This window comes from Erinaceus europaeus, chromosome 2 (assembly GCF_950295315.1).
Source record: "Erinaceus europaeus chromosome 2, mEriEur2.1, whole genome shotgun sequence".
In the NCBI taxonomy this organism is placed as follows: Eukaryota; Metazoa; Chordata; class Mammalia; order Eulipotyphla; family Erinaceidae; genus Erinaceus; species Erinaceus europaeus.
Window position 1 is genome coordinate 127,748,175 of NC_080163.1, and position 26,483 is coordinate 127,774,657.

At 43.1% G+C, this 26,483-nt stretch overlaps 1 protein-coding gene across 3 annotated transcripts in view; it reads right to left on the reverse strand.

The window, feature by feature from the left end:
- WWOX (WW domain containing oxidoreductase) overlaps nucleotides 1-26,483 on the reverse strand; it is a 1,192,279-nt gene that overhangs the window by 1,644 nt on the left and 1,164,152 nt on the right. The gene's annotated exons all lie outside the window — the stretch shown is intronic.

Below are 26,483 nucleotides of genomic sequence, written 5' to 3' on the forward strand. Positions count from 1 at the left end.
GAATGCTTTTAATACAGGCACGTATGCACATGTATAGCCTTCTGCCACACATGACCCTTGCAGACATGTGACACCTTTCTTAATCCTGTGAAAACCCTTCTCAGAATGTAATGTAAGTCTCAGAATTGCAGTGGGACAGTGGCTACAGGGGTGTTTTTGCTCCCAGCCTACTTTAAATCCGCAAGTAGTAAAAAAGGGCAATTGATCACCTCCCAGCGCCTTGTGAGTAACAGTTGGTGCTGTGGCCAGGGAAGAGGGTTTGTGCCAATGGGACACCATATCATCTAGGCTGACAGGATCCTGTCAGGGATGCTGTAAGGAGGACAACAAATCACTTTGCTTTGCAAGCCATAATTAAAAATAATAGGCTGGCGTTCATAGGGAGACATGGTAACATGACTCTAATTTAAAACCAATACAGTTTATCTGGCATCTTATGGTTATTTATAGGCATCAGGACCTTAGTGCATCAACTAATTATCAACTAATGGTGTGGAGGGGTGGGATTTTAAAAGAGGGTAGAAAAGGGTACCTGGGGATTAAGTCACATTAGTAAAAATTAAGGGGATGGAGAGTGGGTATATTTCCATCCCAACTAAAGCTCTCTGTGTTTCTGTTCCTATGGGCCTGAATTGTGTCTGGGCTATCTGCTTTATGGAGATCACTCCTCCTCCCCTCCAAGTGCTGCTTTACACTCCCAAACCATGAGAAGCCAAGGTCATTCTACGAATCACTCTCTTAAGGCATTGCAATTTTAGTAAAAACTAAAATTGCTATAAAACAGCCTTGGGGGTTGTTGATTTGAATGAGGGGTGGGGGTGGGCATGAGAATTCAGTATCAGCATCTGTGGTCACATTTGAATCAGTCTGAAAACAAACGTGACCTGATTTCAGGGAGGGCTGTGGAGTGGTGAAGAGGTGGGGCAGGCAAACTCAAGTTCTTTTTTTTTTTTTTTACACTTATTTATTCCCTTTTTGGTGCCCTTGTTGCTTTATTGTTGTAGTTGTTGTTGTTATTGATGTCGTTGTTGTTAGATAGGACAGAGAGAAATGGAGGGAGGAGGGGAAGACAGAGGAGGGGAGAGAAAGACAGACACCTGCAGACCTGCTTCACCGCCTGTGAAGCGACTCCCCTGCAGGGCTCGAACCGGGATCCTTACACCGGTCCTTGCACTTTGCGCCACCTGCGCTTAACCCGTTGCGCTACCGCCCGACTCCCACAAACTCAAGTTCTGATAACTGTTGGTTTCAGCACAGTAAGGGACCTGTCTCCTTAGTCCAGAATCAAACACCCAACATGGCTGCACTAGCTAGTTGTCAGGTTGTCACTTTCCCAAGCCCCTCCTGGAACCCATTCCCCAGATAGCCAGTGGCTCTCTTGGATTTAGCTGCTTCTTTTCAGAATGATTTGTGTGGCTCAAGTGAAGGAACTAAGTTTATGCCATTCAAGTTTCCTTTCTATTCCTTATAACCCTTACACCGGACACATTATAGTGCTGAACCTGGAATGGCTTCTCTGACTCCTCTGCCTCCCACATAGGCAAAATGGGAAGGAAAGTGCCTCTACAGACAAATAAACCAATGGAGAATTTCAGCCTGCTAACTCCAGCCCAATGTCATCTTGGCCTCGATTCTTTAGAATTCTGGTAGAGAAGGTGTTTTGCATATTTTTCTTGATATCTGGCTTTGATTTCCATGGAACTTTGCAGCTGCCAGCAACCACCAGCAACCAGAGAGCAGTCAGGTGATTTGTTACCAGTTCCTGAATGCTACCAGAGTGGCTGGTTTATCACCAAATCCAATCTCCCTTCAGCACTCAGGTGATCATAACACCACCATTCACACAGCACAACACACAGGCCTTTCAGTTCCACCAATCCTGAGAAAAGATCAAAGTAGGACACTTGGGAAAGCAAAACGTGGAATTCTTCTAAAGCCAATGTTCCATTTTGCCACAATGACTTTCTAAAATGATATCATTTTGTACTCTTGCATTGTTGGGCTGGTATATTTTGCAAAGCAATGTTGCATTCAGATTGGAAGTGATAAAGAAGCTGGGGCAGGGGGGATTAAGGTTAGGGTGGGGGGCGAGCAGGCCTTTTTATTTCCCTGGAATCTGCAAGCTATTGCCAACAACCTTATTTCATGTAAACCTGCATTTGAAACTGTGCATGTTAGAAAATTCCAACCTTGTACCAAAAACTGGCTTTGATTCCTTTGCCACTAGTCTTGCAGCGATTTACAAAATGCCCTTACTTTCTAAAGGTGCTGGCTTTAGAGAACATAGCCCTGTAGGGGTACCTGAAAGCACAGACCACCTTCTCTTCTCTGGAGATCCAAAACAAAGCTTCTTTCTTCAGCTCAAACTCTGGCCTGCTGGTGTACTGGAGTCACTGTCCTCTCTTGCTGGACATTTAAATAGTGACAGTGTCTTTTGGTCCCAAGCCCTCTACCCTTTTGGCTTCTGGGAGAATATTCTTTCCATTTCAGTGGCACTCTCTGAGTGACATCTCTATCTGAGCAAATGTGACAACAGTTTAATAACAAGTTCTCATTTTGGTCTCATCAGCTATCTGGCACCCCTGTCATCAGAAGGAGACTGAGCCACGTTGGGGGAAATCTCATTAGTAAATAAGCCTGCACAGCTGATACAAGAGGAGCCGTTTTAAACTGATGAAAAAGAAATGCAAAAAGAGCACTTTAATCACCGTCAAATGACTTGCATGCCACTTTGGGGGGGGGGGTTAGGGGGTTAGTGCAGGGAGGGGGATCAGTACCTAATTCAGAAAAGATGAAAGAGCCGTGTAAAGGAAACTGTGTTAACAACTCCCTTACAGAATATCTGAAGCAACGTCTCACCGCTTGTCACCACTGCTTACTGATTCATCGTGATAAAATAATAGCAATGCCTCTACGCAGAAACATTGGCTAGAGCTGTGGGCTCCCTGAAATGATTTTTTAAGAGCAATTTATCAGAAACTTGTAGGCTGTGAGCAGGAGCTAGTCACAGTCATGAGAGCTGGGGGACCCTGTATCCCTCTTGGAGCAATGACAGTCATGACGTAGGGTGTGGATGACACAGCCTGAGAATTTCTGGGCAGCCCAGTAGAATCTTCAATCACACCGCTATGCCATTTCCCATCTAGTCAAACATTTGCGAGCTGCTGGAGGAGAACTGTGCCATCCATCTTTCTGGTGTATGTAAAATTACCCAAGATTCTTGTTTGGGATTAAGTTAAGAGTATCATGGTGATAAGGGTTCATCATTCTCTTTTGGAAACCATTTGTCAGATTTGCAGTGTGATCTTCAACTATACAAAGGTGGGATTGAGAAAGCAGTCACTGTTTATTTATAGTTGGGGCCCTGAGATCTAAATTATCCATCCTTCCAAAACAAAAACCTTTGTGTTTTGAAAATGTTAAGTAGCTGCTTTTTATCAACCTTTACTTGATAACTATTAGCCATCATTTTGTAGCCATCAGCACAGAATACAAATGAACATTGACTCTTTAAAGGAAAAGGACAGAGAATTCTGCTAAACAATATATGGTACAGACAAAATCCACCCACATATTGATATTTGTAATGCATTGGTTAGTACTCTGATATAAGTCATGTCTTTATAAGGACACATGTTACACAATTAATGCTTAGTTTTCAGGGTTTTTTTTAAATGCATGCTTATTAAAATGAAAGTATAGCTTCCTGTCTTCAAGTAGAATTAACTATGAAACATGTAAAAAAGTAGACTTGCTACAGGGAATATATATATATATATATATATATATATATATATATATATATATATATATATATTCAGTGATTTGGAGAGTAATGGACATTCTAAGATTGCCTCTGTTGCAGACATATTGAAATGGAGACAGTGTACAGAAAATGTCTAGTCCTTTGATTTTTGCAAAAAGTTGGGCTGTGTGTAAGGGAAACACACCATCTAGATGCAGCACCTAGACTGGGCTTGGAACCCCAAGGTCAGCCCTTTTGGAAGTAGTTACTGGTTACTGATCAGAACTCCCAGGGTAAAGTGGTGATCTGAAATGAGTAGATGAGGAAGGAAGAAAAAGATTGGGACCTCTCTCGACCCTCAAAGCTTTCCTGATTACTCCTCTGGTATCATAATTAAAAAAAAATAATAATTAGAGGGGCAGCACAGATCAGATTCAAAACAATTGTTTATTACATGGCAGTACAGCAGTAGGGAATGGTATTTTTTAGCAAGTTAGGTAATAATTGATAGGGGTAATAGGCCATGCCTATGAGATAAGTTAATTACCAAAGTTCAGCTTCATCTGCACAAGTCCTAGCAAGAGCGGGGCCATGGTGGGGATGCGAGCATTTAGGAAAACAGGGAGCAGGGAGAGCTGAACACAGGAATAGAAGAAGCCAGAAAAAAATGGCCGGACTTCTGGCAGACTGGAAGTTAAATGATTTGGTTTAAGTTAAGTCCATCAGCCTGACATCAGCCTTATGCTAATTACATCCTCACAGTTCAGCCTCAGCCTTATGCTAATCAAGTCCCAAAGTCCTATTCATGGGCTGTGTCACAACACTCTGGGATCTGTTAAATGAAGTGAAACTCTTCCCAAATGCAAAACTAGCTGCCTAGGAAGTGACTCAGTGGGTCCAGCAGGAGAATTTGTCTCAGAACCTCAAGGAAGATGAGAGACTGAGCATGTGTGCCCTGGACCGAGGAAGTGATTGCCTCCAATAACATACCTTAAAGAAAGCTATGGTCAGGCTTCCAGAAAAGTGCAACATGTGGCTTCAGAAGTATTTGGTTCATTTCTATTTTTCAGAAACAATTAGGATTTAAGTCTCTGAACTGAAAGACAAACACACACAAACTGTTCCCAAGGGTTATATGCTCCTTACAGTCTGAAAGCAATCTTTGATGCAAACAGTTGTGCTGTGTATCCATTAATTCATAAATAAAGGCAGCTTATAGAGTATGGTTCAGGGGGGCTCCCCCAATATAGTGACTATATCTAATGATAACCCTCCTTCTTCACTGTAACACAAGTGTCATGGAATTTAAGGTCATGGGATAAACATGCTCATAAAATGACATACCAACTTCCACTAGCTGGATGGGAGACAGTTGAAGAAAGTGAAGGGCTCAACTCAAAAGGACTCTGTCCCCCAAATTGCCATGCTTTCCTACTGAGTTGTAACTGGGGCTATTCAGGTGGTAACAATGAGTAGCACTTATTGAGAGTTTATGCTTCCTCAAATAAGCATATCATGCAAAGTTCTGTACTAGGCACAGAGCTTTGCATGCATGATATTCTTATCCATGCTTATTTCTCTGAGCCAGGGATTATGACACATTTGTTTCAAAGTTCAAAAGCAATTTATCCAACAGCATGCAGCAAACCACAGACATTGACACAGCCCAGAATACATAGCAGCTGTAGCATAAAACCTTCCCCAACACAGGGCACATATATTTGCACACTGCCCTGCTGTTTCACATTGCATATCTGCCAGGTGGCTGAAGCTTCCTTAGGAGGGTGTCTTTGCCTTCTTCTGGCCACACTGGGCTGTCGTGGCATATCCTAAAATAAAATGTGTTCACCTGAGACATGTTAAGAGGAGATTTTCCCATTGTTGATTTAGTCAGTGAACTAAATTGAAATTATATCCATTTGGATTAACAAACATGAAGACTCAGCACCATTTTAGAGGATCCAATAGCCAATGATCCTAATTGAGAAGGTTGCCCCATTCTAAATGACACCTTCATGTGCCAGATTTGCCTAGCTGAGGAACCTGCTCTGGGATCATAGGCTTTTTTTTTTTTTCAAAGCTTGCTCTGAACAACATCAAAACCAGTGAAAAGCCAGATAGTCTCCACCTTCTAAATTTCCATGCATATAATCTGAGTGAGGCCACTTAGGAGATAGCAAGAGATAGCATCTGACACAGAGGGGCAATTCTGATGCTCTTGCCCAAATTTAATCCCTATCCAATTATTTTTTTCTTTTCTAATTACTTTTATTTGTTGGATAGAGACAGTCAGAAATTGAGAGGGAAAGGGGAGATGGGGAGAGAGACAGAGAGATACCTGCAGCACTGTTTCAATTACTCACAAAACTTTCCCCCTTGCAGGTGGGTCCAGGGGCTCAAACCTGGGTCCTGTCCATTGTAACGTGAGCTTAAGCACTAGGTGCATTCCCACCCAGCCCCTGGAATAAAACAAGCATTTCTTTTTTAAAAATATATTTTTTAATATTTATTTATTTCCATTTTATTGTTCTTGTTTTACTGTTGTAGTTACTATTGTTGTTATTGATGTCATTGTTGTTGGATAGAGAAATGGAGAGAGGAGGGGAAGACAGAGGGGGGAGAGAAAGATAGACACCTGCAGACCTGCTTTGCTATTTATGAAACGACTCCCTGGCAGGTGGGGAGCCAGGGGCTTGAACCCGGATCCTTATGCCAGTCCTTGCACTTTGAGCCACCTGCACTGAACCTGCTATGCTACTGCCCGACTCCTGAAAACAAGCATTTCTTTCTATCTTTTTCCCAGAGCACTTCTCAGCTCTGACTGAGTTAAGTAGTGTAGGGACTGAAACTGGGATCTTGGGGCCTCAAGCATGAGAGTCTGTTTGCATATTTTTCTGCCCTACAAATTTTTAATAATGGAGCCCTACATAAACATTAAGCAGTATAAGCTGAGATACATGCAAATATTTCCTGTAGTTATGAAAATACAGCTTTCTGTCTAGCTTTTAGGAGATTTGCTTACTATCAAACCACTGTTCTTCACATTTCTTTTAAAAGGGAAATATGCTCAATTTCTCAAATTAAAAAAAAAACAACTAAGACCAGTAAAGGGGTGGTGGTGGTGGTGGTAAAAGCCTCAGAGAGTAAACAAAACATCACTTTAGATCACCTTCAGATGTTTGGCCTCAGAATAGAGTTTGCCAACTTTACCTACTCTAGCACAGCTGACTTGGAGCATGTATTAGAAGTATGACTTCTTACCACCAGGAACAGGTGTATTTTTCTTCCTTCCGTCCTTCCTCCTTTCCTTCCTTCATTCCTTCCTTCATCCATCCTTCCTTCCTTCCTTCCTTCCTTCCTTCCTTCCTTCCTTCCTTCCTTCCTTCCTTCCATTCTTTCAAATGTTCATAAACAGGGAAAGCCTCAGATGATCCTTTTCTGTTTATGTCCTCTCCTTGACAGATGAGGAAGCATCATTCCCCAAGTGACACAGGGCACAGTCTGTGAGGAGGGTTTCCTAGCAGTTGTTTTGAGCAAGAGCTAAACAGTAGGATATGCCACTCCAACACTGTAAGTGTAGTCATTCTAAGCACAGGCAACCACCCACATTGCAAAGGTCATCTGAGTCAAATGTTGCTGGGGTTGGGGAGAACTGAATGTGAAGTAGCTTCCAAGTAATAGCCATGTTCTCCCCAGGCCTCCACATGGAGAGAATTTACTAGGTGACATGGATTTTTTCTTATTTGTAGTTTAGGAACTCCAAATGCTATGGCCTCAAACCCAAGTCAGACTACAAAGACTACATCATTCTCTTTGCCAAGAGACATGAATTTCTAGCTGGATCATTATGGAGTTTTTAAGAGAACACAGCAGAATGGACTTGGAATGTTGCTCTTTTTCCTCTGAGAATATTTTCAGGAATAAGACTAGAGACCAGAAAATTCTGAGTGAAAAGCTAGAAAGGAGACTTTTTCTGACCAAAAAAAAAAAAAAAAAATGTATGTCTTATGTAGCCTTAAGTTTTGGGGAGGAATCAGAAGCCAACCTTAGTCTTCCAAAGTAGTCCAAAGTCATGCTTCTCTGGGAAGGCCAGGCAGGAAGAGTTTTCACTTCGACTATCAACAGGATTTAAGGGCAGAGTGGCCTTACTAGCTTTCAGAATCTGTGTCTTCAGTGCCATGAACTGTTCTGAAATTTTCCTTGAAATAAATGTAGCCTGTTTTTTCAAAGGCTCCCTCATATTCAACAATCCTCACCATACAAGTTCCAAGGATTCCATGCTAGATTTATGCCTGATCTTAAAAGAGTGGAGGCAAAATACTCAGAATTATTTCACCTGCTGATCTTGTGAAACTCTATACTTATTTTTGGTGGGGTGGAAGCTGCTCTTGAGGAGGGAAAGAGAAATAATGGTTCTGTGAAAGCCAGGTGGGCAATGTTTTTCATACTTAGTCTATCTGCAAATTATGTCTGCTAAAGATACTCTTGAACTGACTAGGACAAGTGATGCTCTCATCAAAAATAACAGAAAACCTTCATTGGTGACTAAGTCTTGTATCCATGAAATAATTCACTGACTACTTCTTGCCAAAGCTTCTTTCAATGACCATGTGTACAGACTCCTTTCAAATGGGAACCTTTCTTGTGGGAATGAAAAAACAGCATGGCTCTTCCCATGCCTAGTTTGGAAGAGTCATAGAAATATTTGACAAACAAGGATCATCCTTCCATATGAGACAAGTGTGATACCCTTTACTGACATTTTCCAGTTGGGCCACCTTGATGCTAATGCTGAGGGACCCCTGAGTGTTTCCACCAGATAAAATAAGATATTTAGCTTGTGTTGATTTGAGACATTTTACATATTTATTCTACTTCTTTAACCTCTGTTCTAGCTAGCTCTGTATACTGTATATAAATGTATGCCTCTGTATTTGCCTTGTATATTTGAAGTTATTGCAGGCAGAATTAATGGGCTTAGTTCCAAAACAGTGGTGCAAGAGACATCTTCATGGTACAGATGAGACATGTCATTTCCGTTTCTCCTTCTGCACAGAATCACTCTACCAAAATAGCCTGCTTCCAAGTTAGCTCTTTTAGAAAACTGTGAATGACTGTTTTGTGAGCAGGTAGGGTTTCAGGAAAATCCCCAAACAAGCTGTTTGCTTAAATTTTAAGATAGTCTATTTATTTATACACATGTCACATATGTAATCCACAACATAGGACTTGAAAAGGCACAGGGGCTTGGTGGGGGCAGAGATAACACATAGGGTCTTCCAATGGGGCTACATGAAGTTGCTAGGTGAGTTCTTCACTCTACCTTGCAGAAGCCAGTTAAGAGGATGGACACTGCAAGAATTCAAAGGCAGGCCCCTATGTCCAGCCTAGTAATTTCAAGTCAAGCATGTCTGTGTTAGGTTTGTGCATTTTTATCGAGAGCTTACTCAAACAGATCATTTTTCAGGCTCAAAGATGTTGGCCTTTTTAATATTTCATTTAGAACATACTGTGGAGAATGTCTCATTTATATTACTTTCATAATTAATGGTGATAGCTTAGGCACTGCCTTGACACAGAGAGATCTTGTCACAGTGGTTGATGGGTAATGAGAAACAATAGATATTGCATTCACCAGCAGCTTGTTGCTAGTTAGTAGGGAATGATCATGTGTGCTTTTGCTTTAATTGCCAGGGTAAATAATTCTGCCTCAGTGTCGGTGAACGTTTCAAAGCATCTGATGCAAATAGACTAGAGACAAAACAAAACAAAACAAAAATTACCTTGATTATGCAACACCTTAGCCTAGAAAGTTACAAAGGTATGTCTTTTTTTTAAAAAAAAAATTACATTCTATCATGCAAATATTATCTAAATATGCATGTGCTGCCTACTCATCTACTATATTTTAGGAAATACAATTAGGCCACCTTTCTCTTCTTCTATGTAGATTGTAAATAACTGTAGATCTTGCTCTTGTTTCTCTATGTAAATATATGTAAATACCAACAAGCAATGCATGCGATATTCTAGGCAATTTCAGGTACTTTTATAATCTGAAGGCATGTACTTGAACTGGTTTGTTAAAATGGGGGGATAACACCTCTCTCAAACTCTTTAAAGCTGAATAGAAATTAAAGATTCATTCCTAAAACGTTGTGTCTTCTTTTGTTCGTCTTCTCACTTCTGGGCAAAGTCCCCTACTCAGGTTCTCTCTTCACCCAGGAAGGACACTCAAACCAGGAAAAGGGCTGGGAGTTTCACTTGGGTTTACACACCCTCCTTGGATTTTTGACAGAACTTTTGACAGTGTCTCTAGCAAAAAAAAAGAACCTCTGAAATACAAATAAGTCATATTTATTATCCTACTGTGTTAAGAACAATGTTTTATATTCCAAAATTCTATGAAAGTCTCAAAGATGCAGAAACTAAATCACCACAAGAGCAAATGTCACAAAATCAGTAAATGCCTCAAGAACTTCACCTCTTTTCAATATACCAAGAGTCATTAAACTTTTCTGCAAAGAGTCAGAGAACAAACATTGTAGACTCTATAGGCCAGTTGCCACCAGTATTACTGAACTCTGCCATCAGGGTTGTGAAAGCAGCCACAGACCCTGTATACACAAATGAGCATGGCTGTGCTTCAATAAAACTTTACTGACAAAAAACAGGTAGTGGACAGAAGTGGGCATACAGGATTCATGTAGCCAACCCCTGCTTTATGCCCTGTCAACATTCAATTGCTCTTCAACAGACCATTAGCATTTCTTGTTTGAGTATGTTCACATGTTTAATGGACTGGGGAGATTATTTGATCAATTTAAAATTCCCCATCTCCTCTCTGCAGGTAGCAACACTATTTGTAGAAGTCACGAAATAATAAGGAGGTGAATAAAAATGAAGTCCCTTGAGCTTATAAATCAAGCTGTCTTCCTCAGACAAATCTCATTGCCAGGTTTCAATTTAGTTATCTTTTGTTTTCATAAATGGAGACGGAGGGAAAAAGTATGAAAGGCTAAGGTAACAAAAAATAAAAGAAGTCGAGCGACACTCAGTCTTCAATGAGGGAAAGACTATTACCTCAGGTATCTATGGAAACTGAACCACACGCAAACTTTTTAATGGTTGGAAAACAGCGTTTGCGTTTGAAGATGTTTCTTTTCCCTGAGTATGATGCTTCGGTGTAAATGCATTAATTGACAGTTTCCTTCGGGACTTTTTTTTTATTGAAGTTTTCAAACTTAATTTGATGGCACAAGGAACTCTCTAGAGCCCTTGAAGAATGCTGCAAAGTTAAGTCTTCAGAAAACAGCCAGGTGTGGCATCATGCACAAATCCAGTTGCTTCTCCTGCAAAGTCAGAAGAACCAGCCCTTTCTCCCTGCAGCTTTCCATTTTTCCATTTAAAAAGTCTTCCCCCTTCACCTTGGGAAGGGAGAGAACCTTCCTAACCCCTATCAAATACGAATCAATATCCTCTCTTCTCTCCTGGAGGGAGTTCATGAGAAGGAGTGAAAAGAAGAAAAACATCTTGGTGTTTTTGCAAACTGGGTAGCAGTACAGGATAATAGGAATAGCCAGAAACTGATGTCAGAAAGGATTGAATTTGAATCCTGACTTTCCCACTTAGAAATTTGGTGATGTCACTGAGCCCCAGCTCCTTTGGTCCCAAATTCTCCTCCTGGTGTTTCCCCTCCCCTCCCCACACCTACCTACCTTTCTTTTCTTTTTTTTTTTAAATAATTAATTTCTTTATTGGGGAATTAATGTTCCCCTGACACCTACCTTTCTTTTCCAACCTGGGAGAGCACCTTCTGTGCACCACCTTTTGGCCTGAAGACCCTCCTGCTTTGCATCTGCAATGCATCTGGTCTTTTGGTTGAATGGGCCAGTCCAGTGAAAGTCCTATCACAGCATGCACTTTCTAGTCACAGCACTCATTTTCCAGCCACAGCACTCACTTCCTAGCACATTAGTCATCCCCCTCCCCACCTTTCCAACACACTCTGAGTTTTCCACAGCTAGGGAGACTGTGAGGTTCACTGGCTGCATTTAGGGAGGGTTGGTCAGTCAGGTTCCAGTTGTGACACCATCAAAAACAAATCACAGAATGACAATGACCATGGTGATGTCTGATTATGTGCCCAGGTTCTACCCCTACTTCTGACCCTTACTACCATCTCCCCAGGCAAGTCTGATAGTGGAGCACAAGCTGGAGGTTAACAGGGGTACAGTTTATGTTATGGTCACACTCCAGGGAAGGGTCACAAGCTACAACCCAAACCCCGTGTCTTCCTGTCAACCTGTAATTTTTTCCAGAGTGAGTGCTCCCTCTGCTCCCCCACACCACTCACTCTGTGGCATCTGGAATAGGAGATAAATGTGCAAACCAGTCCCAGGGGTTCTTTCCTGGGTGACTGGATCCATCTGCGAGGCCACCTTCTGGTCTAATCACGTCCCTTTCCTCAAAACCTCCTCCTCCCCTTGGCTCCATTTCTAGGTTATCCTCAACTTCTGACCTGATATGTTCAGTTCCAGGGGTGTTGGTTTGTCATTTTTGCCTAAAGGGTTTAAGAACAATCCCCCAGAATGGCTGAGTTCCACCACCCATACCCAGTGGAATTTGTTTTATTTTATTTATTTATTTATTTATTTATTTATTTATTTATTTAGTGTTCAGGGTTATTGTTGAGGGGCTCAGTGCTGGCACTATGAATCCACTGCTCCTGATGGTCATTCCTCCCCCCCCCCCATTTTACTGGATAGGACAGAGAGAAATTTAAAGAGGAGGGAAAGATAGAGAGGGAAAGAGAAAGACAGACATCTGCACATCTGTTTCACCACTTGTGAAGCTTCCCCCCTGCAGGTGGGGAGTCAGGGGCCCAAACCCTGATTCTTGCACTTAATATTATGTGCACTTAACCGGTGTGCCTACGCTCAGCCATCCCTAGTGGTATACTTCTGCCATGAGCAAGCAGGGTTTGGAGGTTGGCAGAGCTCAGGTTAACTGGGTGGGGGTGGCTGCCTGGCAGCCTCCACCAAGTGGGCACTTATCAAGCCAAACACACTTGGAATCCTCCTGCCCTGGCGATTCAAAAAAATGCTGAACTCACAACAACAGGGTACACTGAGGAACACCTTACTCTGCTTTTTATCCCCCTTCTGGCTGCCACCCCTGATAGCATTCATCCCCTCACAATCACCTGGCTTGTAAAAAGGCAGACATACAAATTTGTGAGCAGCTACCTAGCAAGGTGTCAGCAGAGAGACAAGCAGCTGGGTTTCTGGCCCTAGAACTGTGATAGTGGGTGAAATTCTGCCCCGTGTCTTCTGGGTTCCTTAAAGAAGGCTATCCAAGGTAGTCTGCTTCTGGTATGAATCTCTTAGAAGGGCCCTGACACCATTATCTTATAGTTTCTAGGTGCCAAGCCCTAGAATATAGACTGAATTCTTGCAAAAGCCTTGTGGAGCTATCATAGCAGTTTTTAATTTTTTTTAATAGGGACACACCATAGCTCAAGCAAGGAAAAGGCCAAGGTAACAATTCATCCCTACTATGGGGTCTGTGCGCTGCCTGCTGTTCTGTATTATGGGAGGCAGAGAGGCTCCATGGGACCAGGTCCTTTCTGAGGTATTTTGCAACCACCGGCTCCTAAACCCAAAAGGGAACCCAAAGTATCCAAAAAGCAAAAGTCAAAGAACAAGTGAAGACAGGAAATGAACCCAGTCATTAGAACTCTAGACTCCCATCTCAATAATGGCATTAGTTTGTAGGCTGAGTGAATCCAGAGTATTGAATATGCATAGGTCAAGATTTTTATTTTTATTTTATTTTATTATAATAAGAGTGAATCTTTTTTTTTTTCTTTTACTAGAGCATTGCTCAGCCCTGACTTATGGTGGTGCAGGGCAATGAACCTGAGACACTGAAGCCTCAGGCATGAGAGTCTCTTTGCAGAACCATTATGCTATCTACCCCCACGTGAGAGTGGATCTTTGTTTTTTTCTCTTTATTTGATAGGACAAAGAGAAACTGAGAGGGGAGGTGTTGGTATGCATGAGACCCCTTCTGTTTCATTTGGTTTAAATCCCCCCTGCTTAACACTATTCTATTTACATAACCACTTCATTCTATTTATATAACCACTGTTAACAAGTTCCACCCTCCCTCCAGGGCATTTGTGGTTCAGTGATAGGATTCTCGCCTAATCTGCCCCCTCTTTGTCACACTCTGATTTTCACCAGTCACTTTTCTCTCCACCCTCTCTATGTCACATCCTGTTTCCACCTTACTTGGCAAGTATATATAAAGACAGCATTGTGAGTTTTACAGTACTGTACTTTGAGTTTAACTTAGCTTGTCTTAGATTGTGCTGCGTCCTACATGAATAAAGAGATACTGCCTACAGCTCAACCATGAGTTTCTGGTCGTCTGTTACCCGCCCGTGAAGCCAGCCCGGCAAAAACAACATAGCCCGGCGAAAACAACAGGGAGGCAGAGATAGAGAGGGAGAGAGAGAGAGAGAGAGAGACAAAGCAACACCTACAGTACTCGCTTCACCACTTGGAAGGAACTTGAACCCTGGTCCTTGTGCATGATAATATATGTGCTTAATCAGGTGTTCCACCAGCCAGCTGCTATCCATTTTTTGTTGCTGTTCTTTACTAACGTGGTGTGGAGATTTCGTACATACAAGACCTGTACATTATTACTGAGGTATCTCCCTGACCCAATTTTTTAATTTGATATCTTTCTTTTTTTTTTCTTAAGATCACTGCTGGGGCTTTGCCACTCTGAGTTGACTTGTTCAGACAGGAAAGCAGAGAAGAGATAGGAAAAGGGAGAGAGGGAAGGACACTACAGAACTGAAGATTTCCCCAATGCAGGGAGTGGGGATGAGGTCAAACACTGTATGAATGGGAAAGCAAATGCACTATCCAGTGAGCTATCCTACCAGCCCTTTTAATTCCATATATCAGGTACTAGAGAAGCCACGATCTATTTTTCTATTCAAAAATGTGTTATGACTTTTTCAACAACCCAATATTTTATGGGGTAAGGGATGGGCATGTAGAAGAGAGAGAGGGAGAGACATCAAAGCACAGCTCCATGCTCTATGGAGTTTTCTTTGATGCTCTCACATGGTACTGGGGATTGAATCCAGGGCCTCACACACACAACCTCCACAGTTCCTCCTTAATTTTTCAGCATCTTTTCTTTTTTATTTTTATTAGTGATTTAGTAGTGATTCACATGATTTAGGTCCTTCCATATATACATGGAAAAATGGCTGCTGGGAGCAGTGGTTTATTATTATTATTATTATTATTATTAATTATTATTATTATTACTATTGACCAGAGCACTGCTCAGCTCTGGTTTACGGTGGTACGGGGGATTGAACCTGGGACTTTGGAGCCTCAGGCATGAGAGTTTCATAACCATTATGCTATCTACCCCCACCCTTATGTTTTTTATTTAATTTACGATTTATTTATTAGAGACAGAAGACACAAGACAGGGGTAGGTGGTGATGCACCTGGTTGAGCACACATGTTACAATGCACAAGGACTTGTGTTTGAGCCCCTGGTCCCTACCTGCAGGGGGAAAGCTTCACAAGTGGTGAAGCAGTGTTTGCAGGTGTCTCCTTCTCTATCACCCCCTTTCTTCTCAATTTCTGGCTGCCTCTATCTAATAAATAAGTACAGATTTAAAAAAAGACACAAGAGTATCACTCTTGCATACTCAATGCAGGGATCAAACTCTGGACCTCATGCCCACAGCTTCTAGCTCTCCTGCTGTTCCACCTCCAAGGCTGCCCCTCACTTGTTTTAATACTGACTGTTCTCTCAGGCTGCTTCTTGTCCTGTAGATTTTGGCAAGGAATCATTTGGCTTAAACCACTATAAATATAAGGACAGATCTACCATTGCCCCCAAATAGCTCTCAATCCCTCTGAGGCTGCGAATTGTTACTTCCTGCTAATTGAGAGCCTAGGATGTCAGACTCAGAGCCGCCCTGTGTCCCCGGGCACTGCATCAACTGCTCCCCACCATTGTGCTGCTCCTTATATTTGTCCTGGGCGCTCCTGCCCCACCATAATGACTAGGAAATACTGAGACCAGAGAAATGACTTGTCAAGCTACAGATTTACAGAATTACCTTTTTTATTGTAATCAGAATCCCAGATTACTACCACACCAGCCCTTTTATAGAGGTGAGCAGTATATAAGTTAATTACAATGGACTTTTCCATGAGAAGTCGCTTTGCTGAAATGACACAATCCAAGATTGGAAACAGTGGTGTGTTGATAAATGTTTAACAGCTCACTGGAACATGGCAGGGGGTGGGGGACCCAAATTGTAGTGTCTGGTGACTCCCCCAGTGCTGATCGCTCAGCGTGATTCAGAACTGGGAAGAGAAGAAGCACATAACCAGCTCTTGAAGATTTCTGGAGACCCTACCCTCACACTCCATTAATTAGAGCTCCAAGAATTGTTTGAGAAAGATCATGAGTCACGACAAAACAAGTCAGAACTTCAAAGTCATAAAATGACTGGACTTGTCAAGAGTCTTGGGAAAATATAAATCCAAGTCAGTTCGGGGCACATGGGCACGTGAGTGACTTGTGACTTAAATAGCATTCAAGTTGGTCCCCAAAGGTGGATTCTCCCCTGGCCCCAAGATAATCACAGTCGCAAAGACAGAGCTGGAGAGTTCTGAGGCCCACACTTCATTCCAGGAACTTTGCAACACTGTCTCATTTACTTTTGCAACAACTCTGCAAGGCAGATAACAAATCCTATTGCAGTGATTGGGAGACTACAGTCCAAGAACTTGGAACCTGTTCAAGGCTTCACAGAGCTCTAGAATGCAGTGGCAGGAGCCAAACCTGGTTTGGGATCTCTCTTTTGAAAACCTTGATTTTTGAGGCCTGCCCGATTCAGACTTATCATTCTGCCCCCACTGTCCTCTCTAGAGGTCCAGCATCACTGAAGACAACACATTTCTTGCCTCAGATTCTTTCCACAACAACTGTGATTCATATTTTATAACAAATAGCATTTGCCTAACCCCATGGACCCACTGTCTCTGAAAGCTTTCCACTGAGGGATAAAGAAAGCAGAACCCACTGGATGAGGATAACAAGCTAAAGAAAATGGGGATGGAGACTTGGTAATAAGGGAAGCAGGGAGGAGAGAAGACATGTCACTTATGGAATTGGAACTTTATTTTCCAAGTATTACTTTAAAATTTATTTATTTGGGTCAGCAAGATAGCTCATGTGGGAGGGTGCCTGCTCTGTCACATAGATGACTCATGTTTGAGCCCAGATCCCTACCACACTACTATGGTATCATACTCTGCTTCCCCCCCCCTCTCTTAGCCTCTTTCTCTCTTGCCTCCAGGGTTGTCACTGGGGCTCAGTGCCAGCACTATGAATCCACAATTCCTCGTGGCTATTTTTCCATTTTCCCTTTCTTCCTTTGTGTCTCTCTCTCTCTCTTTCTTTATTTCCTTTTTGCATAGGAGAGAGAGAAATTGAGAGAGGAGGGGGAGATAGAAAGGGAGATGGAAAGATAGACACCTGCAGACATGTTTTTTATGGGGAACTGGGGGCTCAAACCCAGATCTTTGTTGCTTCATACTTAACTGGGTGTGCTATCACTCAGCCCCTAAATGTTTCTATCTTTCTTTCTTTGTTTCTTTGTTTCTTTCTTTCTTTCTTTCTTTCTTTCTTTCTTTCTTTCTTTCTTTCTTTCTTTCTTTCCTTTTGTCTCTAGGGTTATCACTGGGGCTCAGTGGCTACGCTATGAATCCACTGATCCTGGAGGCTATTTTTTGCCATTGTTATTTGTCATCATTGTTGTTATTGTTGTCATTACTGTCTTTGTTATTAGATAGGACAAAGAGAAACTGAGAAAAGAGGGGAAGACAGAGAGAGGGAGAGAAAGATAGACACCTGAAAACTTGCTTCACCATTTGTGAAACAAACCCTCTGCAGGTGGGGAACTGGGGTCTTGAATCAGGATCCTTACACCATTCTGTGTACTTTGTGCCATGTGCACTTAACCCACTGTGCTACTGCCCAACCCTGCCCCTTTTTCTCTTTATTTTCTTTACACCTTAGGGACACTCTGGTTTCTGGTGGGCCTGGGTTTGAACCTGAACCTCTGGTGCCTCAGGCATGAAGGCTTTTCTGCAGAGCCACTACACTAAGGAGTCAGTCTCCTTTGTTTCAGAGAGATAGAGAGAGATGGGGGGAGAGGGAGAGGGAGAGGGAGAGGGAGAGACCACAATCAAAGCAGAGTATCACTTTGGAATACTGCCAGTAATCAAAGATCAAACTTGAGACTGATACATACATGTCCTGTGCTCTATCACTAAACCATCTCCCTGGCTGGAAAATTTCCCTTAATATTAATGGGAGTTCAGTACATAGTGGATTTAGATTTTATTCTTTTTGCCTAGCCTCACAAACCAGCTGAACAGTAATGACCCTTGGGTATCTAGAGGCTTCTGAGATGTCATCAGGGGTCATGCTGTTTAAAAATAAATTATTAGTGATTTAATAATGATCAACAAGATTGTGATATAAGAGGGGTATAATACCATACAATTCCAGAGTTCCATATCCCATCTCCTCTATTGGAGGGTTCCCTATTCTTTAACCCTCTGGGAGTATGGACCAAAGATCTTTATGGGGTGCAAAAAATGGGAGGTCTGGCTTCTGTAATTGCTTTTCTGGTGGATATGGGCATTGACTGGTTGATCCATACCCCCAGCTTGTTTCTACTTTTCCCTGGTGGATTAGGGCTCTGGGGAGATGGGGTTCCAGGACACACTGATGAGGTCATCTTCCCAGGGAAGTCAGGTTGGTCTCATGGTAGCATATACAACTTGGTGGCTGAAAGCAGGTTCCTCAGGTAGGTTTGTTCACCACCAGGGAAGAGCTGGTGCCTGGAGAGGACAGTGTTGCTCACACTGCGCTTAAGTAGCTTTCTCAAAATTGCCAAACCTTGAGGCTGCCTTTGGTTTTGGTACTTCCTCAAATGAACATACAGATACACACCTGCCCACACATCGCATGAAGAGTGACCTATTATGCCAGCATTCAGTGAGCACATTTTCAGCACCACTGTCCCTGCCACCTGGGTTAGCCCGACCCTCCCTGGGGAGCAGCAGTGCCAGAGAAGAGGCAGAAACCAAAGAAGGAGAAGAGTGAACTTTTCTTTCCCTTCTCAGCAGAGCTTTGTGATACTTCTGCACATGTCAGAGTCATCCCTCTGACTGATTTTGCTTGGGCTTCCTTCTGTAGTCCCCCAGACTGCTTCCCCAGGCACAGGTGTCACCACTGTCCTCTTTCAATACCGGTTCCCTTACCAGACAGGCTAACTTGCTTTCTCAGCTGCCTTTGTGCCATCACCCCCACCCACATTATTATACTCCACTTACACAACAGTTACAGTGGCATGGCTACAGAGCAAGCTCATGCCCCCCACAGTGGTCACTGCAGTGTACAGCTCACACCCCTATTCTGCACTGGAGCTTCTCATCTCCCCTCTTCTCCCCAGGCCTGGACTGTAGCTTGCTCAGCCCTATCCAAGAGTCAGCCCACACAATGCTTCCTGGCCACACTGTGTGCTATGCTAATCCAGGACAGCTCTGCCAGCTTACCCCAACCTCAGGCTCCTGAATACTGGCTAGAATGTTCACAGTCTCTGCACACCATCTCAGCTCTTCCCTTTGCCTCCTGCTGGCCACCTCCACTGCCCCCTCATTTTGAATTTCCAAAAATTCTGCCTGCTAATCTCTATTGTAGACAGCCTCCCAGGACACCCACCTACAACAAACTTTGGGGGCAGGGAGTGTGGTGAGAGTTGCCCTATGCCACTTTGGTTTGGGGTTCTCATTGGCATATTTGAGGGACAGTGATTTCTACAATGGAATCTGTGCACACTATACTACCAAGGAACTGACACGAGACACCACAGGCAATAATAGGTGCTTAGTGACTATTTCTAAAGTAAAGAGTGAATGTGAGCCAGCAAGAGGGTTCACCTGGATAGTGGGCCTGCTTTGTCTTGCATGTGGCCAAGGTTTCAGTCCTGTCTCCACTGCACTGTGGGAAAATGTCCTAATCTCACTCTGTCCCTCTGTCTCTGTCTCTCTCTATCTGAAACAGTTGGTTCACATCAGTGAAGCCCCAGTGGCACTGGCACTGACAGAAAGAGAGTGGTGGGGGAGAGAGAGAGAGAGAGAGAGAGAGAGAAGAGGAAGAGGAAAGGAGAGGAGAGGAGAGGAGAGGAGAGGAGAGGAGAGAAGAGAAGAGAAGAGAAGAGAAGAGAAGAGAAGAGAAGAGAAGAGAAGAGAAGAGAAGAGAAGAGAAGGGAATAGGGCAGTAGCACAGTGGGCGCAAGGACCGGCGTACGGACCCCAGTTCGAGCCCCGGCTCCCCACCTGCAAGAGAGTCACTTTACAGGTGGTGAAACAAATTTGCAGGTGTCTATCTTTTTCTTCCCCTCTCTGTCTTCCTCTCCTCTTTCCATTTTTCTCTGTCTTATCCAACAATGACGACATCAACACAATAAAAACAAAAAGGGCAACAAAAAGAAAATTAATAAGTAAATATTTTAAAAAATATTTTTTAAAAAAGAAAAGAAAGATACACACAGACAGATGACAGAGAAAGTAATCAAATTGCCTTTGTAAGGTAAAGGTGATTGTAGAAACAGGGGCAGGGATACCTAGGGCCCTGCTGCTCTCTGCCTGCTTCTCCTTTCTCATCTCAGAGAGGGAGTAGAGCATGGTGGAAAAAGTGTAGACTCGGTGGGGGCAGTCTGGTTACACACAGTAGATTTGATTCAGGCTTAGTTTTCTTTACCTGCTCCAGAAACCCTATTAGGAATCTAACAATTGGGGGTAGGGGAGGAAGAAGGGGATCGAGAAACATCAGCACAGTTTCTGGAAGCTGGGAAGTGAATGGAGAAGTGGTGACTCCTGACTCAGCAGAGGGGGGCCCAAAGAAGAGGAAGGCACCCCCAAACCAGCAACTTATACACTCGAATGCAGGAACTGAAAGGAGGTGGCATAGGGTGAGACGGGGAAGAAGGGAGCTCCTGTGGATTGAGAAGAGTACATGTGATTTCTCAAGGGGCAGGAGAACTCTTCACAAAAGTGTTTCCCTCCTGACCCCCCAGTGACGCTGTTCAGAGGTCATCTCCTCTGTGAGTCTAGGTCAGCAGCCTCTCTTTACCTTCCCACACATCCCCAAACCCACTCTCTGTCTGGAGGCATGTCTCTGGACTAGGACCATTGTATATCCCCTCCAACACCACACAACACACACACACCCAGTGCCAGGCAGATCGTAGATGCTTAGTGAGTATTTTTAAAGAGAAGACTGGAGGCCTGACAAGATTCCATCCATAGGGCAAAGGAAAAAGTACATCAACCAAACTCAGCTGCTGCATGAACAAAATGACTGATCAAATTATTTCCTCTCCAGATTATTGTCAGTGTGGTTCTGACACACTTTGCTATAAGTTGTGACTCATGTTAGAACTACATTCATATCATGTTTGTTTTATTTTATTAATATATTTTATTGATGCCAAGGTTATTGTTGGGGCTTGGTTTCTACATGGTGAATCTACTGCTCCTGGAGGCCATTTCTTTCTTTTTTTTCTATCTTCTTTCTATTGGATAGCACATACAGAAATTGAGGGGGAGGAGGGAGATAGAGAAGGAGAGAGAGAGAGACACTTGCAGCACTGCTTCACCACTCTTCCCCCACTGCAGGTGGGGTCTGGGGGCTTGAATCCAGGGATTGAGAATTGTAACATATGCACTCAACTGGGTTTGCCACCACTCAGCCCCCGTATTATATTTATTAAACCCCAGATGCTGGTCTAAGCCCATGTGCTCTTAACACTTTAGCACATGTGTGTATACATAGACATGTTTAGTTCCCTCAACAACTCTGTGAAGTGGATTTGCTATCTGAGACTTGAAGGGGTTGGGAGAGTGAGTCACTTCTTCAAGATGGGTAAGTGCAGAGCTGGGGCATGAACTCAAGTTCTGTAACTCCAAAGGTCCTGCTGGCACGGGAAGCAAGGTGGCTAGTGTGGATGTCCTGGAGGTGCTGGCGAGCTGCCTCTGGTCCCTGAACATGCTTTCTGAGTGAAGATTTCTGTGAGGCTCCAGCTACAGTGTTAACTTTAGTCTTTGGGGTCATTTGGGAGCACAGGTCAAGTAGAAGCAGGGGCTGCTTTCTGGAGCCCTGCCTTTCTCTCACTGACGGGCTGGTGGTGGTCAGCTCCAGATGGAGTAGAGAATCCATCTCCTGAAAGGCTTTGGCATTTTGATGCCTCCCTTCACGCTCTGCCTTGAAAAACTGGTGATAAAGAATCACCCGCCTTGGGGTGGGTGGTGTTGCACTCGGTTAAGCACACATAGTACTATGCAGAAGGATCTGGGTTTGAGATCCCATTCCCTACTTGCAGTGGGGACACTTCATGATCAGTGAAGCAGATCTGCAGGTGTTTTTCTTTCCCTCTCTATCTCTACCTCCCCTCTCAATTTCTCTCTCCTATCAAATAATAAATATTTTAAGAAAAAAAAATGGCCACAGAGAACAGTGGATTTGTAGTGCCAACACCGACCCCAGCGATAACCCTGGAATGCAAAATGAGCAAAAGAAGGAGGAGGTGGAGGAGGAACCACCTTTGTCTGAGCAGAGGGCATGCCTGGAGGAGACTAGTGTCTGGGACAGAGGACTACTTGGGGAAAAGGATTGGCTACTACTGTGTCCACAGGGACGGGAGGTAGCGTAAGTGCAGAAGTGAGGCCAGGCCACCATGTTTATAAGGTAAATTAGGATCTTGTTCAGTTACTGAACCCCCTTTTACTCCATCCCTTAGGGGACAGGGTGGGCAGAGCTTTGCAACCTGGGTATCTGCACTTGACTTTCCTCTAGTGGTTTTCTTCCAAACCAATGGGGCCTCACTGGGCGACTGCTCAGATTGTTACTGTTACATGGAATGTGTTTGGGGAACACAGACTTTCACAATTTGAGACCCCTGAAAATATGAAAGGCCCCCTGAAAGAGAAGATGGGGCCTTCTCAGAACAGAAGGCTTAGTAGCATTGTTTCACAGTACAGCTTTTGCTCTTTAAGCCTCTTTTCTCCCTCCTCCCTCTTTGGTTTATTTTTCATAAGAGATACATAGGCAGAGAGACACCAGAACACTACTATTCTCCAGTATATAGTAGTGCCAGGAGTTGAACCTGGGACATCTGGGACCTCAGACATGAAAGTTTAGTGTACTATCTCCCTAGTCTCTCAGGCTTCTTCTTGATACAGGTTTTAGGAAGGAGACAGCAGAAGATAAGGTGGGGATCTGTTAGCATGGGGGAAAGGCGCCACAGCTCCTGGGGTCTCCCCTGCCCTGGACCCAGCTCAAAGATCTTAACTGTGACTTTCTTCAACTTCTCCATGGGGAACTGCTATTATTTTAACTACACAGGACCCCACAGGTAAACAAGAGTCAATGCAAAGTAGCAAGCAGCAAGATCTTGGAATCAAGGAGGAAAAGTGGAGGTGGGGTTGCTTCTTTTGTTCACTGTCTTCACAATCACTGGGTGGCAGCAGTGGCTGGTCTTCACTGAGACCACTGGAGGAAATTGTAGCTCAGAAAGGTTAAGTAACTGTTCTAAAGCCTCACAGCCAGTAAGTGACAGACAAGGGACTGGAATGTGAAGAGAGATGACTCCCAAAGTTCATGCAGTTCTCATTATCTTTTCTCTGTTTTAGTGAGAATGAGCAAAAGGGCACCTCACTGGAAATAAAAATAAGAAAAAAAAACAGGTGAAAGACAAATGCAAGAGAGGAAGAGTCCCTAACAAACACAGAGCCACAGTGAGAAGCTCCAGTGGCGATTCTGAATCAATTTGCTCCAACAAGAGCAATCTTTCCAAGACAAACTTTCCCTTAATTAGGAAAGACCTTGTCGGGTATGACCCCACCTCTCTTGTTCAGTAGTTAAATCCCTATATAGCTGAGGCCAAATAAGTTGACAGGCAGTAGCCTCCTTAAAAATAAGATATCAGGCAAATACTAGTAAAGTCATGGGTTCTTTGCAATATACCTAAAATAGACCTACTAGCTTTTTCCAAAATGGAGCACCCCCAAAATCTTCTGTAATATTCTTGCCTTTAAGTTCATGATTAATCAACAGTTTGTTTGGCTTTATATCTTAACTCTTCTTCAGCCACCAGGTTCCAGATGCTACCATGATGCCAACCTGACTTCTCTGGACAGACAACCTCACCAATGTGTCCTGGAGCCCCACCTTCCCAGAGCCCTGCCCCACTAGGGAAAGAGAGAGATAGGCTGGGAGTATGGATCTATCTGTCAACACCCATGTTCAGTGGGGAAGTAATTACAGAAGCCAGATCTTCCACCTTCTGCATCCCATAATGACCCTGGGTCCATACTCCCAGAGGGTTAAAGAATAGGGAAGCTTTCAAGCGGGTAGGGGTAGGATAGGAAGTTTTGGTGGTAGGAATTGTGTGGAACTGTACCCCTATTATCCTATGGTCTTGTCAATATCTTCATTTTATAAACAAAAAAGATTAAATATATAAATAAAAATAAGATATCGTAACACACATCTCTCTGTATTTGTGATGAATAAATGAGTGAATGAATGTTAGGAGTTAGCTTTCCTGGTAGAGGGCACATTTTACACAGGGACATCAGGAATAACTCTGGTGGCATAATAATAATGTAATATTAAAAGTTTAATAAGAACAAGTAAGTGAATGAGAAAAAAATGGGGGGCAGATAACCAAACAGCTGTTTGGGGGCACTTTATGGCCCACTTCACACCAAAAGGAGACATAGTGTAGAAATGACTCATCAGTGGTTACCCAGACTTTAAAAATACTCACGTTCCTTATTAGAACTGCAGGAGCCATTTCAGTCCTGGGAGCTCACCTAATATTACACGAGGTGTTAACTACATTATCTGGAAATACCCTATGACTAATTCCCCATCCCATATCTCCAGGAGAAGAAAATTGTCTCTAGCTTGAATGCCCCAGATTCTTGGTCAGTTTATGTAAGGCGCTTCAAGTGATTGCGGTATTTTAAGCCATTTTTAGCTTAAATCACCTGATATGTGGCCAGCCGAGAAAACCTGATCCCTTGCTCCTTTAAACTCCCTGTTTTCCACTGATTTTGTTTAAACTACTTACTGCAGCCATGGAGTTTCTCCATTGAGACTCACAAACATGCATCCACTGGGCTCTGTGATTTTAAATTTTAAACAGGAGATTTATTTTGTGGATCACCCAACATCATCTCTAGCCCCATTACTTTGGGGGTGATCCCACATTCTGACAGGTCCAAGGTTGGTGGAATTAATTTGTAACATGGCCCAGTTGGTGATTTTTGTCAGTTGTTTCTGTTGTTCACATAGGATTGGATAAAATCTCACTCCAAATTAAGTCTTATATGATTCTTAGTGAATGAACAAAAGTCAGATTCTAGTAGACCTGTGTTTCTCTAGAAGTGAAAATGGAATTTTTACAAAGTAGCTGGAAAGAAGGGCTTTTCAAAAAGCTACAGTAGCTGTGGGCCTCTAAGAATATGCCTAGAATGGAATTCCTACCTTCTTTCTACCCTAAGACGCCTATTCTCATCTGCTCTACTCCTACTTTTTATTTCCTGTTCATTGATCATTTTGCCCCACTTTGTATTTTGCCACCTTTCAGCCACCAAGTTGCACCTGACTTCCCTGGCCAGATGACCTCTCCATTGTGTCTTTGAACCTCACTGCTTAAAAGCCTTGCCCTACTAGGGCAAGATAGAAACAGGATGGGGGTAAAAATTGACCTACCAGTGGCCATGTCCAGTGAAAAGCAATTCCAGAATCCAGAACTCCTGCCTTCTGCACCTCCCCAAACAATTTTGATCCATACTTTCAGTGGGGGAGAAGTGATAGGGAGAAAATGACCAGAGCACTCTGAACTCCAACTCTATCAGGAACCAGAGAGGAGGAAAGAGGGAGGGATATTTGGATGTAATAACAGGAATATGTGCAATTTGGAAAGGAAGAGAAGATGGGACTCCCATCCCCCCCCCCAAAAGGGGAAAAACATATATATACAGATAGTTGTAGAAATAATAGTTGACCTCACAATGGAGGGATTGGGGATCCAGAACTCTGGTGGTGGGAAAGGTGTGGAGTTGTATTCTTGTTATCTTGTAATTTTGTAAATCAATATTAAATCACTAATAAAAAATAAAGTCAGGCTTTTTTGTTGTTAAAATATAGCCACTTTTAAAGAAATACACTTTTAATTATCCACAGGAAATCAAAGACTAACAGGCAACTATGTCCAGATTTTCAATTTCAATCTCAATGACCATCTCTCACTAACAAGAGATGCTTTACTTATTTTCAAGCATTAAATACATCACCTTTGGTACACCATCTTGTTTGAACATGTACACAAAGGAGATACCTGGCCATCCTTCAAAAACCCTATAGGATATGCCACAGGCAGAGCACCACACTTGCAAGTATGAAGTCCTGAGTTTTATGCCCAGCATGGCATGTGTCAGAGTGGTGCTCTGGTTCTCTCTGTGTGTCTTTCACAAAAACAATGAAAATTATTTTAGGGGGGCTGTGTGGTGATGAACTTGATTATCATGTGCAAGGAGCT